The sequence below is a fragment of the Arachis hypogaea genome, chromosome 4, assembly GCF_003086295.3.
Source record: "Arachis hypogaea cultivar Tifrunner chromosome 4, arahy.Tifrunner.gnm2.J5K5, whole genome shotgun sequence".
NCBI classification, from domain to species: Eukaryota; Viridiplantae; Streptophyta; class Magnoliopsida; order Fabales; family Fabaceae; genus Arachis; species Arachis hypogaea.
In genome coordinates, this window is record NC_092039.1 from 86,924,222 (window position 1) to 86,943,882 (window position 19,661).

General features: G+C 37.7%; 1 non-coding gene across 1 annotated transcript; it reads right to left on the bottom strand.

Moving 5' to 3' along the window:
- Nucleotides 1-1,380: 1,380 nt before the first annotated feature.
- On the bottom strand, nt 1,381-1,484 carry LOC112798537 (small nucleolar RNA R71). The gene has a single exon (XR_003200146.1). It is a non-coding gene; the product is annotated as a small nucleolar RNA R71 (small nucleolar RNA).
- Between the last annotated feature and the right edge of the window lie 18,177 nt (nt 1,485-19,661).

Below are 19,661 nucleotides of genomic sequence, written 5' to 3' on the forward strand. Positions count from 1 at the left end.
TTTAAAATTAGTTGTTTCTTACAAGTCAAGTCAAAATTTCAATTTTAAAAATCTTATCTTTTCAAAATCTTTTTCAAAAATCATATCTTTTTCATTTTTTATATAATTTTCGAAAATTTCAAAAATTATTTTCAAAATATTTTCAAAATCTTTTTCTTATCTTTTTATCAAATTTTCGAAAATTAGCTAACAATTAATGTGATTGGTTCAAAAATTTGAAGTTTGTAACTTTCTTGTTAAGAAAGGTTCAATCTTTAAATTCTAGAATCTTATCTTATAGTTTCTTGTTAGTTAAGTAATTTTTAAAATTAAATCTTTTTCAAATATCTTTTTCAAATATATCTTTTTATCTTTTATCTTATCTTTTTCAAAAATTTTATCTTTTTCAAAATTTGATTTCAAAATATCTTATCTTTTTCTTATCTTCTTATCTTTTTCAAAATTTTGATTTCAAATCTTTTTCAATCAACCAACTAACTTTTTGTTTGTTTCTTATCTTTTTCAAAACTACCTAACTACTTTTCCCTCTCTAATTTTCGAAAATATCTCATCTCTTTTTCAAAAATTCTTTTTAATTAATTAATTGTTTCATGTTTTAATTACAACTTATCTCTAATTTTCAAAAATCACTAACCACTTTTTCAAAATCATTTTCGAAAATTCCTTTCTCTTTTCTTCTTCTATTTAATTATTTAATTACTAACACTTCTCTTCACCTCTCTTCATCCAAATCCGAACCTCCTTCTTCATTCTTCTACCCCTTTCTTCTTCTACTAACATAAAGGAATCTCTATACTGTGACATAGAGAATTCCTCTTCTTTCCTTGTTTTCTTCTCCTTCATATGAGCAGGAACAAGGATAAAGGCACTCTTGTTGAAGCTGATCCAGAACCTGAAAGGACTCTGAAGAGAAAATTAAGAGAAGCTAAATTACAACAATCCAGAAACAACCTTTCAGAAATTTTCGAACAAGAGAAGGAGATGGCAGCCGAAAATAATAATAATAATGCAAGGAGAATGCTTGGTGACTTCACAAAGCCTACGTCCAAGTTTGATGGAAGAAGCATCTCCATTCCTGCCATTGGAGCCAATAACTTTGAGCTTAAGCCTCAACTAGTTGCATTAATGCAACAAAACTGCAAGTTTTATGGACTTTCATCTGAAGATCCTTATCAGTTCTTAACTGAGTTCTTGCAGGTCTGTGATACAGTAAAGACGAATGGAGTTAATCCTGAAGTCTACAGACTCATGCTTTTCCCTTTTGCTGTAAGAGACAGAGCCAGAACATGGTTGGATTCACAACCTAAGGACAGCCTGAACTCTTGGGATAAGCTGGTTACTGCCTTCTTGGATAAATTCTTTCCTCCTCAAAAGCTGAGCAAGTTGAGAGTGGATGTTCAAACCTTCAAGCAAAAAGATGGTGAATCCCTCTATGAAGCTTGGGAAAGATACAAGCAGTTGACCAAAAGATGTCCATCTGACATGTTTTCTGAATGGACCTTATTAGATATATTCTATTATGGTCTCTCTGAATTTTCGAAAATGTCACTGGATCATTCTGCAGGTGGATCTATTCACTTGAAGAAAACGCCTGAAGAGGCTCAAGAACTCATTGACATGGTTGCTAACAACCAGTTCATGTATACCTCTGAGAGGAATTCTGTGAATAATGGGATACCTCAGAAGAAAGGAGTTCTTGAAATTGATGCTCTGAATGCCATATTGGCTCAGAACAAAATGTTGACTCAACAGGTCAACATAATCTCTCAAAACCTGAATGGATTGCAACATGCATCCAACATTACTAGAGAGGCAGCTTCTGAAGAAGCTTATGATCCTGAGAACCCTGCCATGGCAGAGGTTAATTATTTGGGTGAACCTTATGGAAACACCTATAACTCATCATGGAGAAATCATCCAAATTTCTCATGGAAGGATCAACAAAAACCTCAACAAGGTTTTAACAATGGTGGACGCAATAGGCTGAATAATAGTAAGCCATATCCATCATCTTCTCAGCAACAGACAGAGAATGCTGAACAAAATAACTCTAATTTAGCTAATATAGTCTCTGATCTGTCAAAGGCCACTTTCAGTTTCATGAATGAAACCAGATCCTCCATTAGAAATTTGGAGGCACAAGTAGGCCAGCTGAGTAAGAAAGTTATTGAAACTCCTCCCAGTGCTCTCCCAAGCAATACAGAAGAGAATCCAAAAGGAGAGTGCAAAGCCATTGACTTAGTCAACATGGCCGAATGCATCAAGGAGGAGAAGGACGAAAATCCTAGTGAGGAAGACCTCCTGGGACGTCCTTCAAGCAAGAAGGAGCTTCCTATTAAGGATCCTGAGGAATCTGAGGCTCATACAGAGACCATAGAGATTCCATTAAATCTCCTTCTGCCATTCATGAGCTCTGACTATTATTCGTCCTCTGAAGAGGATGAAGATGTGACTGGTGAGCAAGTTGCTCAATATCTAGGAGCTATCATGAAACTGAATGCCAAGCTATTTGGTAATGAGACTTGGGAAAGTGAACCTCCCTTGTTCATTAGTGATTTGGATACTTGGATTCAGGAAACTTTACCTCAAAAGAGACAAGATCCTGGCAAGTTCTTAATACCTTGCACCATTGGCACCATGAGCTTTGAAAAAGCTCTATGTGATCTTGGGTCAGGAATAAACCTTATGCCACTCTCTGCAATGGAGAAGCTGGGGATCATTGAGGTACAACCTGCCTTGTTCTCATTACAATTGGCAGACAAATCCATAAGACAAGCTTATGGAATGGTAGAGGACGTGCTAGTAAAGGTTGAAGGCCTTTACATCCCTACTGATTTCATAATCCTAGATACTAGGAAGGAAGATGATGAATGCATCATCCTAGGAAGACCTTTCCTAGCCACAGCAGGAGCTGTGATAGATGTCAACAGAGAAGAGTTAGTCCTTCAATTGAATGGGGAATACCTTGTGTTTCAAGCACATGGAAATCCCTCTCTGACAAAAGAGAGCAAGCATGAAGAGCTTCTCTCAATTCAGAGTCAAGAAGAGCCCACACAGTCAAACTCTAAGTTTGGTGTTGTGAGGCCACAACCAAACTCTAAGTTTGGTGTTCAAACCCCATATCCAAACTCTAAGTTTGGTGTTGGGACTAGACAACATTGACTTGATTGCTCTGTGGCTCCATGAGAGCCCCTGTCAAGCTATTGACATTAAAGAAGCGCTTGTTGGGAGGCAACCCAATTTTATTTATCTAATTTTATTTTATTTTGTTTTGGTGTTATTTTTGTGTTGAATTAGGTACATGATCATGAGGAGTTACGAAAAAATCAAAAAAATTAAAAACAGAGTCAAAAACAGAAGAAAAAATTTTTCACCCTAGAGGACGCACGGGCCGGCGTTCAACGCCCAGAAGATGCATCTGGCCGGCGTTCAACGCCAGAACAGAGCATCTTTCTGGCGCTGAACGCCCAAAACAAGCAACATCCTGGCGTTTAACGCCAGGATGCGCACACAGAGGACAATCTGGCGCTGAACGCCAGAAACAAGCTTGAAACTGGCGTTCAACGCCAGAAACAAGCATCACATGGGCGTTTAACGCCCAGAACATGCACCAATGGGCGTTTGAACGCCAGAATGGTGCATGAAGGCAATTTACACGCCTATAGGGTGAAGGAATGGTATTTCTTTTCACCTCAGGATCTGTGGACCCCACAGGATCCCCACCTACCTTTTCTTTTAATCCTAATCACACTCTCCTAATCCAAATCTCAGTTTCAATGTCACCACTCCCAATATTCCTCACCAATCACATCAATTTCTCTTCCCAATTACCCCATTTACCATTCACATCAATCCCCTCTTCCCCATAAACCCCACCTACCTCCATTACATTCAAATTCAATTTCCCACCCTTTCCCACCCAAAATGGCCGAAACCCAACCCCCCTCTCCCTATAAATACCTCACCTTTCTTCTTCATTTTTCACACAACACAAACCCCTTCTTCTCTCCTATAGCCGAACCCCTCTTCTCCCTCTCTACTCAAATTCTCTTCTTCTTCTTCTACTCTTCTTTTCTTTTTTGCTCGGGACGAGCAAATTTTAAGTTTGGTGTGGTAAAAAGCCTAAGCTTTTTATTTTTCATTCACCATCAATGGCACCCAAGACCGGAGTTTCCTCAAGAAAAGGAAAAGGGAAGGCAAAAGCTTCCACTTCTGAATCATAGGAGAAGGAGAGATTCATCTCCAAGAGCCACCAAGACCACTTCTATGATGTTGTGGCAAAGAAGAAGGTGATCCCCGAGGTCCCTTTCAAGCTCAAAAAGAATGAGTATCCGGAAATTCGACATGAAATTCAAAGAAGAGGTTGGGAAGTCATAACCAACCCCATGCAACAAGTCGGAATATTGATGGTTCAAGAGTTCTATGCTAATGCATGGATCACTAGGAACCATGATCAAAGTATGAACCCGAATCCAAAGAACTATCTCACAATGGTTCGGGGGAAATACTTAGATTTCAGTCCGGAAAATGTGAGGTTGGCGTTTCATCTACCCATGATGCAAGGTGATGAACGCCCCTACACAAGAAGGGTCAACTTCAATCAAAGGTTAGACCAAGTCCTAATGGACATTTGTGTGGAAGGCGCCCAATGGAGAGTAGACTCCAAAGGCAAACCAGTCCAACTAAGAAGACTGGACCTCAAGCCTGTAGCTAGAGGATGGTTGGAGTTCATCCAAAGATCCATCATCCCTACAAGCAACCGATCTGAAGTTACTGTGGATCGGGCCATCATGATTCATAGCATCATGATTGGAGAGGAAGTAGAGGTTCATGAAGTCATCTCTAATGAACTCTACAAAATAGCTGACAAGCCTTCATACTTGGCACGGCTAGCCTTCCCCCACCTCATATGCCATCTATGTTATTCAGCCAGAGTTATCATAGATGGAGATGTCTCCATTGAAGAAGACAAGCCCATCACCAAGAAAAGGATGGAGCAAACAAGGGAAGTTCCTCACGGCCCCCAAGGAGAACATGAGGAAGTTCATCATCAACAAATGCCACATGGAATGCACTTTCCTCCCAACAACTATTGGGAGCAACTCAGTACCTCCTTAGAAGACTTAAGCCATAATGTTGAGCAACTAAGGGTGGAACACCATGAACACGCCCTCACTCTCCAAGAAATAAGAGAAGATCAAAGAGCAATGAGAGAGGAGCAACAAAGGCAAGGAAGGGACATAGAAGAGTTGAAGAACATCATTGGTCCTTCAAGAAGAAGACGCCACTAGAGGTGGATTCATTCCTTGTTCTTTATTTTTCTTTCTGTTTTCGGTTTTTAAGTGTTATATTTATCTATGTTTTTGTGTCTCTACTTCATGATCATTAGTGTGTAACCATGCCTTAAAGCTATGAATAAAATCCATTAGTCTTTCACCTCTCTTAAAAGAAAAATGTTTTAATTCAAAAGAACAAGAAGTACATAATTTTCGAAATTATTAGTGAATTTAATTTAATTATATTGATGTGGTGGCAATAATTTTTATTTTCTGAATGAATGAATGAACAGTGCATATTTTTGATCTTGTTGTCTATGAGTGTTAAAATTATTGGCTCTTGAAAGAATGATGAACAAAGAGAAATGTTATTGATGATCTGAAAAACATCATGAAATTGATTCTTGAAGCAAGAAAAAGCAGTGAAAAAAAAATGGCGAAAATTTTAGCAAGGATCCAAGGCTTTGAGCATTAATGGATAGGAGGGCCCAAGGAAATTAAAAATCCAGGCCTAAGCGGCTAAAATCAAGCTGTCCCTAACCATGTGCTTGTGTCATGAAGGTCCAAGTGAAAAGCTTGAGACTGAATGGTTAAAGTCGTGATCCAAAGCTAAAGAGTGTGCTTAAGAGCTCTGGACACCACTAACTGGGGACTTTAGCAAAGCTGAGTCACAATCTGAAAAGGTTCACCCAGTTATGTGTCTGTGGCATTTATGTATCCGGTGGTAATACTGGAAGACAAAGTGCTTAGGGCCACAGCCAAGACTCATAAAGTAGCTGTGTTCAAGAATCAACATGCCTAACTAGGAAAGTCAATAACACTATCTGAAATTCTAAGTTCCTAGAGAAGCCAATCACTCTAAACTTCAAAGGAAAAAGCGAGATGCCAAAACTGTTCAGAAGCAAAAAGCTACAAGTCCCGCTCATGTAATTAAATTAATATTCATTGATATTTTGGACTTTATAGTATATTCTCTTCTTTTTATCCTATTTGATTTTCAGTTGCTTGGGGACAAGCAACAATTTAAGTTTGGTGTTGTGATGAGCGGATAATTTATACGCTTTTTGGCATAGTTTTTATATAGTTTTTAGTAAGTTTAAGCTACTTTTAGGGATGTTTTCATTAGTTTTTATGTTATATTCACATTTCTGGACTTTACTATGAGTTTGTGTGTTTTTCTGTGATTTCAGGTAAATTCTGACTGAAATTGAGGGATTTGAGCAAAACTCTGAAAAAGGCTGACAAAAAGACTACTGATGCTGTTGGATTCTGACCTCCCTGCACTCGAAATGGATTTTCTGGAGCTACAGAACTCCAATTGGCGCGCTCTCAACGGCGTTGGAAAGTAGACATCCAGGGCTTTCCAGCAATATATAATAGTCCATGCTTTATTCGAAGATTGACGACGTAACTTGGCGTTGAACGCCAAGTTCTCGCTGCTGTCTGGAGTTAAACGCCAGAAAAACGTCATGATCCGGAGTTGAACGCCCAAAACACGTCATAACCTGGAGTTTGACGCCAAGAAATGCCTTAGCTCGTGGAATGATCAAGCTCAGCCCAGGCATACACCAAGTGGGCCCCGGAAGTGGATTTATGCATCAATTATTTACTCATGTAAACCCTAGTAGCTAGTCTAGTATATATAGGACATTTATCTATTGTATTAGACATCTTTGATCTCAGTTTTGTTTTATTCTTCATCTTAGGGGATCATTGATCACGTTAGAGAGGGCTGGCCATTCGGCCATGCCTGAACTCTTGGCTTATGTATTTTCAACGGTGGAGTTTTTGCACACCATAGATTAAGGGTGTGGAGCTCTGCTGTACCTCAAGTATTAATGAAATTCTATCTTCTTTTATTCAAATCTCTTTTATTCTTATTCCAAGATATTCATTCGTACCCAAGAACAGGATGAATGTTATGAGCCAGATTACCCTCATTATCATTCTCAATTATGAACGCGCGTGATTGACAACCACTTACGTTCTACATGCAACAGAGCTTGAATGTGTATCTCTTAGATTCCCCAACAGAATCTTCGTGGTATAAGCTAGATAGATGGCGGCATTTATGAGGATCCGGAAAGTCTCACCTTGTCTGTGGTATTCCGAGTAGGATCCTGGGAATCCGGAAAGTCCAACCTTGTCTGTGGTGTTCCGAGTAGGATTCTGGTAATGAATGACCGTGACGTGCTTCAAACTTTAACCTGCTGGGCGTTAGTGACAGACGCAAAAGAGGGATTCTATTCCAGTAGGAGCGGGAACCAACCGGTGATTAGCCGTACTGTGACAGAGTGCGTTAGCATAGTTTTCACTGCGAGGATGGGATGTAGCCATCAGCCATGGGTGATGCCTCCAGACTGGTTAGCTGTGCGAGTGACAGCCGCACAGGATATTTCCCCGTGAGGAATGAAAGTAGCCACAGTTGATGGTGAACCCCTATACAAAGCTTGCCATGGAAAGGAGTAAGAAGGATTGAGTAGAAGGAGTAGGAGAGCAGGCGTCCGAGAGCTCTACAGCATCTCCATCCGCTTATCTGAAATTCCCACCAATGAATCTGCATAAGTGTTCTATCCCTTTTATTATTTCTTCTTTTTATTATTAATTATTCGAAAATCCATAAACCATTTTTAATCTGCCTAACTGAGATTTGCAAGGTGACCATAGCTTGCTTCATACCAACAATCTCTGTGGATTCGACCCTTACTCACGTAAGGTTTATTACTTGGACGACCCAGTACACTTGCTGGTTAGTTGAACGGAGTTGTGTCCACTCGTGCCAATTTCTAAAATCCAATTACAAGAAAATAGGAAACACAATTTCGTCCACCAGGTAACAATTTCTTTTTTTTCAACACCAATTCCTGATTTTCCTTGTTAGCTAGTTGTTGCATTGCATGATAGGTTGCATGTAGTTAGAATTTGTACATAACTTTACTACTTCTTTCTTATTAGGACTACTTGGTTAGAGTGATGATTTTTTTTTTCAAGAAACTGTTTTAGGGCACCCTACCAATTTGAAAAATTTTGTTGAACTTGCTTGAAAGAATTTATTTTGGAACATGGTTCTTGAGCTAAGAACACAAGCTTGTGAGATTTGAGCCTAATGACATGGTTACATCTTAAAACCACTTATTTTTCCTTCTTGTGTGCAATTGTTCTCTTTCTATGATTGTGATCTTTGATTTGTTTAATTCTATATGTCCATTATTCCTTGTATTCATGCACTTATATGATTGAGGCCATTGTTTCATTAGCTCACTTACCCAAATAGCCTACCTTTTACTCTCCATTGTTAACCAATTTTGAGCCTATGCTTGTTCTTTATTTAACACATTACAAGCCTAAAGCGAAAAATAATAAAAGTCCCTTATTTGGATCTTTGATTAGCTTAGGCTAGTGAGAGTGTTTATTGTTCAAGTTTGGGGAGATTGGGAACATTGGTTGGGATAAAAGGGTATTTTTTATTTCTATATTTGGAAATTGGGTGTATACTCATGTATTGATTAAATGTATAGACCTTATGCATTGATGTTCTTGTATGTAGCTTGAAAAGAAAGAAAAACTGAGAAAAATAAAAGAAAAAGAAAAAGAAAAAAATATAAATGTGAAAAAGAAAAGAAAAGAAAAGAAATAGAAAAAAGAAAGAAAAAGAAGAAAAACAATAAAAAGGGGACAAAATGCCCTAAAGTAATAAAGATCAATGCATATGTGTGGTAATCAAAAGAAAATGTATGAGTATGTGAAAAAGTGAAGGATAGGTAGTTAGGTTAGCTTTGAATTTGTATAGGTTATTATATAGGTTAGGTAGGAAAGCTTAAGTCAATCAAAGATTCAAATTCTAGTCCACTTAACCATATATGATCCTACCTTGACCCAAGCCCCATTACAACCTATGAAAAGACCTCATGATGAATGTATGCATGCATTGAATAATTGTTGATTGTTAGATGAAAAAACAAATCTTGGAAAGCATGATTAGGGGAGAATTGAGAGAATTGACCCTACACACTTGAGCGACTAGAGTGCAAATACTTCTGGTGAGGGTTCGATGCTCAATTCCTTGATTCCTGGCTTTCATGAGCGTTCTTCTAGCAAGTCTACTTGAACTTCATTTTATACTTGAATTGGTAGGATTCATGAATCGTCATATGACCTTAGCCCTACCCGTTTATATATGCTCTTTGAAGATTGATTTATTTTTAACCAAGTAGGTAGAATCATTTTGCATTTAGTTGCATTCATTTAGATATGATGCATATAGATAGGTTGCATTGAATAAATGTTCATACCCCTTTTCTTGTCCTTCTTGGTTTAGCATGAGGACATGCTATGGTTTAAGTGTGGAGAGGTTGATAAACCCCATTTTTAGGGTTTATCTTGTGTTGAATTTAGAGGGTTTTCTCAACTTTTCTCCCATGTATCCAATGAAATATATAGCATGGTTTTGTATATTCTCCTTTAATTGTGCTTAAGAGTGAAAACATGCTTTTTAGGACTTAAAATAGCTAACTTTAATTCACCTTGATTCCATTAGATGCCTTGATGTGTTTTCTAAGTGATTTGTCGTTTAGAAGGCAAAGATTAGATTGAGGAAATGAAGAAAAAGCATGTAGAAATAGAGAACTCATGAAGAAATGAAGGAATCGCAAAGCTGTCAAGCCCAACCTCTTCACACTTAATCGATCATAGCTTGAGTTACAGAGGTCCAAATGAGGCGGTTCCCATTGCGTTGGAAAGCTAACATTCGAGACTTCAAAAGATTTAAGATTTGCCATAGTTGCATCGCATTTAGAGATGCGCACATGCACTATACATGTACATGCCAATGTTGCACGTGACTCACTTAAATGCAACTTGTGGCCAGCGATTTCTGAAGCATTTTGGGCCCAATCCAACTCATTTCTAATGTTATTTAACCCAAGGATTGAAGAGGGATGGGATACTTAGACTAGTTCGTTTTTGTTTAGTTTTGAGAGGGAAAGTTAGTTTCTGGAGAGAGAAGCTCTCTCTTCTCTCTAGAATTAGGATTAGGTTAGATCTAGATTAGAAATTCTTAGATCTGGTTAATTTCATGCTTTGATTCACTTTTCCTTTTGTAATTCTTCGTCTTCTATATCTCTTCTCTCTAGTTAGCATTTAATTCTTGTAATTCTCTACTTTTATGTTGATGCACTTTTGTTCTTCCATTTTCCTTTTAATGTAATGCATGTTTTGATTTCCTTTATTGTTCATTTGATTTGTTGTTGTTTAATTCCTTGCAATTGAGTAGTGTATATTTAATTTCCTTGCAATTTTATTATGCTTTCCTTTTATGCCTTCCAAGTGTTTGATAAAATTCTTGGAAAGATGTTAGAGTAGAATTTTATGTTCTTGGCTTGGAAAGGTAACTTAGGAACTCTTGAGTTACTAACGTCCAAGTAATTGATGATTAGGATCCATTGACTCTAGTTCTCACTAATTGAATTAGTGGAGAGTTAGGACTTATGGACTAGGATTGATATAGCTCATTTGACTTTATTTTACTACTAGTTAGAGGATGACTTAATGGGATTGATCCTTGCCAATTCTCAAGTTGTGGTTAGTGATAAGGATAGAGATCCTTGACCACCAACCCTTGCCAAGACCTTTTTAGCTATTAGTTTACTTTCTTGTCATTTATCTTTCATGTCTCTTATCAAAACCCCAAACATAACTCATAACCAATAACAATGACACCTTATTGCAATTCTTAGGGAGAACGACCCGGGGTTTAAATACTTCGGTTATTAGGATTATTAGGGATTTGTTACTTATGACAAACAAATTTTTGTATGAAAAGATTATTGTTGGTTTCGAAACTATACTTTACAACGAGATTTCATTAGTGAAATTCTAAACCGTCAAAAATCCGATCATCATCACGGTAAAAAACAATGACCATAACTAGTAAAAAGGGTGATCATAGATCTATGGTCATGGTTTTGGACCTATGGTCATAGTTTTTTATTGTGGCCTATTCTCTCATGGCCATATGTTTATGGTCACGATTTTTTATCTATGGTCACGGTTACAATTTTCAAATTCTGACAATTTAGGCCACGTTTTTTAACCGTGACCATAGGTTAATCTATGATCACGCATAAAAATCGTGACCAAAGCCTTATCTATGGTCACGGTGACTCTATGGTCACCCCACCTTAAAACTGTGACCATAGCCTTATCTATCGTCATGGTTTTTGCCGTGGCCATAGCCTCTATGGTCACCCCACCTGAAAACCGTGACCACAGCCTTATCTATGGTCATGGTTTTTACCGTGTTCATAGCCTCTATGGTCACCCCTCTTTAAGACCGTGACCATAGCCATATCTATGGTCACAATTTTTACCGTTGCCATAGCCTATTTTGTTTTATGGGATTTATTTTTTTAAAAGCATAATCACATCCCAAATTTATGATCATCACAAAATAAATCTAAAAATGAGAAATTTAAGACATCTAAATCATAAAAATTATATTATAAGCTAGATATTTAGTCCAAACAACAAATAAAAATAGAGTGTAATATATCCATTACATGTAATACCGGGTAAAGTCTGTTTACTAAAAGTACAGAATACATCAAAATATTACATTTAGATAACTAATATATATATATATATATATATATATATATATATATATATATATATATATATATATATATATATGAGACCCATCCCATCTCATATTACTATGGAAAATATTTTCTTCATATCATGTCCTCTTAGTAGCAAAATAAAAATATTTACATGTTAGAGCAGAGAACATTGTACATCTAAAAGCAACAATAAAGAACATAATAACAAATAAGCAAATGCACAAAAAATTGGACACTATTAGTTTCTGTTTACATTTCCTCCTTTTTTGCTATTTCCAAAATTTTTCTAAAATAAAAGATAACGAATTCACAAAAGAACAAGCTTTAGATTCTGTTTCTAGAAAAAAAAATTACCCTACTGATGAGCGGATAATTTATACGCTTTTTGGGCATTATTTTTAGGTAGTTTTTAGTAGGATCTAGCTACTTTTTAGTATATTTTTATTAGTTTTTAAGCAAAATTCACATTTCTGGACTTTACTATGAGTTTGTGTGTTTTTCTGTGATTTTAGGTATTTTCTGGCTGAAATTGAGGGACCTGAGCAAAAATCTGATTCAGAAGCTGAAAAAAGACTGCAGATGCTGTTGGATTCTGACCTCCCTGCACTAGAAATGGATTTTATGGAGCTAGAGAGACCCAAATGGCATGCTCTTAATTGCGTTGGAAAGTAGACATCTTGGACTTTCCAGCAATATATAATAGTCCATATTTTTCTCGAGTTTTGACGATGCAAACTGGCGTTCAAACGCCAACTTCCTGCCCTATTCTAGCGTTAAACGCCAGAAACAGGATAGAAGCTGTAGTTAAATGCTCAAACTGGCATAAAAACTGGCGTTTAACTCCAAGAAAAGTCTCTTGATGAGTGGATAATTTATACGCTTTTTGGCATTGTTTTTAGGTAGATTTTAGTAGGATATAGCTACTTTTAGGGATGTTTTCATTAGTTTTTATGCTAAATTCACATTTCTGGACTTTACTATGAGTTTGTGTATTTTTCTATGATTTCATCTATTTTCTGGCTGAAATTGAGGGACCTGAGCAAAACTCTGATAAAGGCTGACAAAGGACTGCTGATGCTGTTGGAATCTGACCTCCCTGCACTCAAAATGGATTTTCTGGAGCTACAGAACTCTAAATAGCGTGATCTTAATGGCGTTGGAAATTAGACATCCAGAGCTTTCCAGAAATATATAATAGTCCATACTTTATTCGAGATTAGACGACGCAAATTGGTGCTCAACGCCAGTTCCATGTTGCATTCTGGAGTCAAACGCCAGAAACACGTCATGAACCAGAGTTGAACGCCAAAAACATGTTACAACTTGGCGTTCAACTCCAAGAGAAGCCTCTGCACGTGTAAAGCTCAAGCTCGGCCCAAGCACACACCAAGTGGACCCCGAAAATGGATTTCTGCATTAATTACTTACTTCTGTAAACCCTAGTAGCTAGTCTAGTATAAATAGAACTTTTTACTATTGTACTGGTGTCTTTTTGGACCACATCTTTGGACGCCTAGTCCTGAGACCATGTCCTTCTCCCTATTTTCGAATTCATATCACATTTTTGGGGGCTGGCCATTCGGCCATGCCTGGACCACTATCACTTGTGTATTTTCAACGGTAGAGTTTCTACACACCATAGATTAAGGATGTGGAGCTCTGCTGTACCTCGAGTTTTAATGCAATTACTACTATTTTCTATTCAATTCAGTTTATTCCTGTTCTAAGATATTCGTGGCACTCCACCATTATGAATGTGATGATCCGTGACACTCATCATCATTCTCACCTATGAACGCGTGACTGACAACCACCTCTGTTCTACCTTAGACCGAGCGCATATCTCTTGGATTCCTTAATCAGAATCTTCGTGGTATAAGCTAGGATTGATGGTGGCATTCATGAGAATTCGAAAATTCTAAACCTTGTCTGTGGTATTCCGAGTAGGATTCAGGGATTGAATGACTATGACGAGTTTCAAACTCGCGATTGTTGGGCGTGATCACAAATGCAACAGAATCAATGGATTCTATTCCGACATGATCGAGAACCGACAGATGATTAGCCGTGCTGTGACAGAGCATTTGGACCATTTTCACTGGAGGATGGGATGTAGCCATTGACAACGGTGATGCCCTACATACAGCTTGCCATGGAAAGGAGTAAGAAGGATTGAAGGAAGGCAGTAGGAAAGCAGAGATCCAACAGGGACAAAGCATCTCCATACACTTATCTGAAATTCTCACCAATAATTTACATAAGTATTTCTATCTTTATTTTCTGTTTATTTATTATTACTATTTGAAAACTCCATAACCATTTATTATCCGCCAAACTGAGATTTACAAGATGACCATAGCTTGCTTCATACCAACAATCTCCGTGGGATCGACCCTTACTCACGTAAGGTTTATTACTTGGACGACCCAGTGCACTTGCTGGTTAGTTGTGCGAAGTTGTGAAGAAACTGCTGAGATAGTAGATGCGCACACCAAGTTGAATGCCATTATTAGAGATCACAATTTCATGCACCATCTCTACACATGAAAACTTCAATGCTCAGCCCAAGCACACACCAAGTGGGCCCGGAAGTGAATTTCTGCATCATTTACTTATTTCTGTAACCCTAGTAACTAGTTTAGTATAAATAGGACTTTTTACTATTGTACTCACATCTTTGGACGTTTAGTCCTTAGACCAATCTTTGATCAGTTTTATGCTATCTTAGACTTTTATGGGGGATGGCCATTCGGCCATGCCTAGACCTTCATCACTTATGTATTTTCAACGGTGGAGTTTCTACACACCATTGATTAAGGTGTGGAGCTCAACTGTTCCTCAAGTATTAATGTAAAGTACTATTGTTCTTCTATTCAATTCAAGCTTATTCTTATTCTAAGATATTCACTCGCACTTCAACCTGATGACTGTGATGATCCATGACACTCATCACCATTCTCAATTTATGAACGCGTGCCTGAAGTCATTAGTTTTTATTTTAAAAATTAAATCTTTTTCAAAATAAATTTCAATCATATCTTCTCAATCATATCTTTTCAAACATATCTTTTTCAAATCATATCTTTTTCAAAATCAATTTCAAAATCTTTTCTAACTTCTTATCTTTCCAAAATTGATTTTCAAATCTTTTTCAATTAACCACTTAACTTTTTATTTGATTTTAAAATTCTTAACTTTTTCAAAACCACCTAACTACTTTTCTCTCTCTAATTTTCGAAAATTATTAACTTCTTTTTCAAAATTCTTTTTAATTAACTAATTATTTTAAATTTTAATTTTATTCTATTTCTTCTCTTAATTTTCAAATTCTAACAATTTTAAAATAAAAACAAAAATATTTTCTTTTTCCTTTTAATTATTTTCGAAAACTCTCTCTCTCTCTCATCTTCTTCTATTTATTTATTTAATCACTAACACTCTTCTCTTCTTTTTATAATTCGAACCGTCTCTCCCTCTTTGTGTTTGAATTCTTCATCTCTTCTCTCTACATCATTCTTCTATTCTTTTCTTCTTCTACTCACATAAAGGAATCTCTATATTGTGACGTAGAGGATTCCTCTTCCTTTTTTGTCGTCTTCTTTTTCATATGAGCAGAAGCAAGGACAAGGACATTCTTATTGAAATAGATCCTGAACCTGAAAGGACTCTGAAGAAGAAGCTAAGAGAAGCTAAAACACAACAATCCAGAGAAAACCTTACAGAGAATCTCGAAAAAGAAGTAATGGCCGAACCCAACAACAATGCAAAGAAGATGCTTGGTGACTTCACTGCACCAAATTCCAACTTCCATGGAAGAAGCATCTCAATCCCTGCCATTGGAGCAAATAATTTTGAGCTAAAGCCTCAATTAGTTTCTCTGATGCAACAGAATTACAAGTTTTATGGACTTCCATCAGAAGATCCTTTTTCAGTTCTTAACTGAATTCCTGCAGATCAGTGATACTGTTAAGACCAATGGAGTTGATCTCGAGGTCTATAAGCTTATGCTTTTCCCTTTTGCTGTAAGAGACAGAGCTAGAATATGGTTGGACTCTCAACCTAGAGATAGTCTGAACTCTTGGGATAAGCTGGTCACGGATTTCTTAGCCAAATTCTTTCCTCCTCAAAAGTTGAGCAAGCTTAGAGTGGATGTTCAAACCTTCAGGCAGAAAAAAGGTGAATCCCTCTATGAAGCTTGGGAAAGATACAAGCAATTGAACAAAAAGTGTCCTTCTGATATACTCTCAGAATGGACCATCCTGGATATATTCTATGATGGTCTATCTGAAATCTGAATTGTCTAAGATGTCATTGGACCATTCTGCAGGTGGATCTATTCACCTGAAGAAAACACCTGCAGAAGCTCAGGAACTCATTGAAATGGTTGCAAATAACTAGTTCATGTACACCTCTGAAAGGAATCCTGTGAGTAATGGGACGCCTCAGAGGAAGGGAGTTCTTGAAATTGATGCTCTGAATGCCATATTGGCTCAGAACAAAATGTTGACTCAACAAGTCAATATGATTTCTCAGAGTCTGAATGGATTGCAAAATGCATCCAACAGTACTAAAGAAGCATCTTCTGAAGAAGAAGCTTATGATCCTGAGAACCCTGCAATGGCAGAGGTGAATTACATGGGTGAAGCCTATGGAAACACCTATAATCCTTCATGGAGGAATCATCCAAATTTCTCATGGAAGGATCAACAAAAGCCTCAATAAGGCTTTAACAATAATAATGGTGGAAGAAACAGGTTTAGCAATGGCAAGCCTTTTCTATCATCCTCTCAGCAACAGACAGAGAACTCTGAGCAGAATCCATCTAGCTTAGCAAATATAGTCTCTGATCTATCTAAGGCCACTCTCAGTTTCTTGAATGAAACAAGGTCTTCTATTAGAAATTTGGAGGCACAAGTGGGCCAGCTGAGTAAAAGAGTCACTGAAACTCCTCCTAGTACTCTCCCAAGCAATACAGAAGAGAATCCAAAAAGAGAATGCAAGGCCATCAATATAACCAAAGTGGCCGAATGCACAAAGGAGGAGGAGGACGTGAATCCCATTTGAGGAACCAAAGGAATCTGAGGCTCATCAAGAGACCATAGAGATTCTTTTGACCTTCCTTCTACCATTCATGAGCTCTGATGACTATTTATCTTCTGAAGAAGATGAGGACATTGTTGAAGGGCAAGTTGCCCAATATTTAGGAGCAATCATGAAGTTGAACGCCAAGCTATTTGGTAATGAGACTTGGGAGGATGAACCTCCATTGCTCATTAATGAATTGAATACCTGGGTTCAGCACACTTTACCTCAAAAGAAACAGGATCCTGGTAAATTCTTAATACCCTGTACCATAGGCACCATGACCTTTGAGAAGGCTCTGTGTGACCTAGGGTCAGGTATTAACCTCATGCCACTCTCTGTAATGGAGAAACTAGGAATCTTTGAGGTACAAGATGCAAGAATCTCACTAGAGATGGCAGACAAATCAATGAAACAGGCTTATGGACTAGTATAGGATGTGCTAGTAAAGGTTGAAGGCCTTTACATCCCTGCTGATTTTATAATCCTAGACACTGGGAAGGAGGAGGATGAATCCATCATCCTTGGCAGACCCTTCCTAGCCACAGCAAAAGCTGTGATTGATGTTGACAGAGGAGAGTTGGTCTTTCAATTGAATGAGGACTACCTTGTATTCAAGACTCAAGGTTCTCCTTCTGTACACATGGAGAGGAAGCATGAAAAGCTTCTCTCAATACAGAGTCAAATAAAGCCCCCACATTCAAATTCTAAGTTTGGTGTTGGCAGGCCACAACCAAACTCTAAGTTTGATGTTGGGAGGCCATAACCAAACTCTAAGTTTGGTGTTGAGAGGCCACAACCATGCTCTGATTATCTGTGAGGCTCCATGAGATCCCACTGTCAAGCTATTGACATTAAAGAAGCGCTTATTGGGAGGCAACCCAATTTTTATTTATCTACATTAAATTTTCATTTTCCATTATTATTTTATGTTTTCTTTAGGTTGATGATCATATGGAGTCACAAAAACAACTGCAAAAATCAAAGCAAATTCAAAAACAGCATTAAAAACAGCACACCCTGGAGGAAAAACTTACTGGCGTTTAAACGCCAATAAGGGTAGCAGGATGGGCGTTAAACGCCCAGTCTGGCACCATTCTGGGCGTTTAACGCCAGAAATGGGCACCAGACTAGCGTTTAACGCCAGAAACAAGCTACAGCTTGGTGTTAAACGCCAGAAAAGGTATAAAAGCTGGCGTTTAATGCAAGAAACAGGCAGCAGTCTCGTGTTAAACGCCATAATTGCACTCTAAGGGTGTTTTTGCACGCCTAAATGGAGCAGGGATGAAAAGTCCTTCACCCCTCAGGATCTGTGGACCCCACAGGATCCCCACCAACCTCAACTCATTCTCTCTCTCTCTCTCTCTCTCTCTCACCTTCTCATACCACTCTTTCCCAAATACCCTTCACCAATCACCTCCATCTCTCTACCCCAAATACCCTTCACCAATCACCTCCATATCTCTTCCCCAAAAACCCCACCTACCTCCAAAAATTTAAAATTCTTTCCCTCCCAAACCCAACCCAAAATACACGAACCCAACCCTCCCTCCACTCCTATATAAATCCCTCATCCCTCCTTCAATTTCACACATCACAAACACCTTATACCCCCTTGGCCGAATTCACTCTCCCCTTCCATCTCCCCTATTTTCTTCTTCTTCCCCTTCTTTCTTTCTTCTTTTGCTTGAGGACGAGCAAAATTTTTAAGTTTGGTGTGGTAAAAGCATTGCTTTTTGTTTTTCCATAACCATTTATGGCACCTAAGGCCAGAAAAACCTCTAGGAAGAGGAAAAGGGAAGGCAGTTGCTTCGTCCAACTCTGAGTCATGAGAAATGGACAGATTCATCACAAAATCCCATCACTAGAAAGAGGATGGAGCAAATAAGAAAGCTCACTCATGGACCTCAACAAGAGCATGAGGAATTCCCTCATCAAGAAATCCCTGAGATGCCTCAAGAGATACATTTTCCTCCACACAACTATTGGGAGCAACTAAGGATAGGAGTACCGAAAGCACTAAGGGTGGAGCACCAAACGCACTAAGGGTAGAGTACCAAGAGCACTCCATCATTCTCCATGAAATTAGAAAAGATCAAAGAGCCATGAGGGAGGAACAACAAAGGCAAGGAAGAGACATAGAGGAGCTCAGCCGTTCCATTGGATCTTCAAGAGGAAGAACTAGCCGCCATCACTAAGATGGACCCGTTCTTTTATTTCCTTGTTCTTATTTTTTTGTTTTTCGAATTTGATGCTTTATGTTTGTCTATGTTTGTGTCTTCACTACATGATCATTAGTATCTAATGTCTATGCTTTAAAGCTATGAATAATTCCATGAATCTTTCACCTCTCTTAAATGAAAAATGTGCCTAATTACAAAATAACAAGAAGTACTTGGATTTCAAATTTTATCTTAAAATTAGTTTAATTATTTTGATGTGGTGGCAATACTTTTTATTTTCTGAATGAATGCTTGAACAGTGCATATTTTTTATAGTGAAGTTTATGAATGTTAAAATTGTTGGCTCTTGAAAGAATGATGAACAAAGAGAAATGTTATTGATAATCTAAAAAATCATGAAATTGATTCTTAAAGCAAGAAAAAGCAGTTAAAAGAAAAAAAGTAGCGAAAAAAATTTGGTAAAAAAGAAAAAAAAAGAAAAAGAAAAAGCAAGCAGAAAA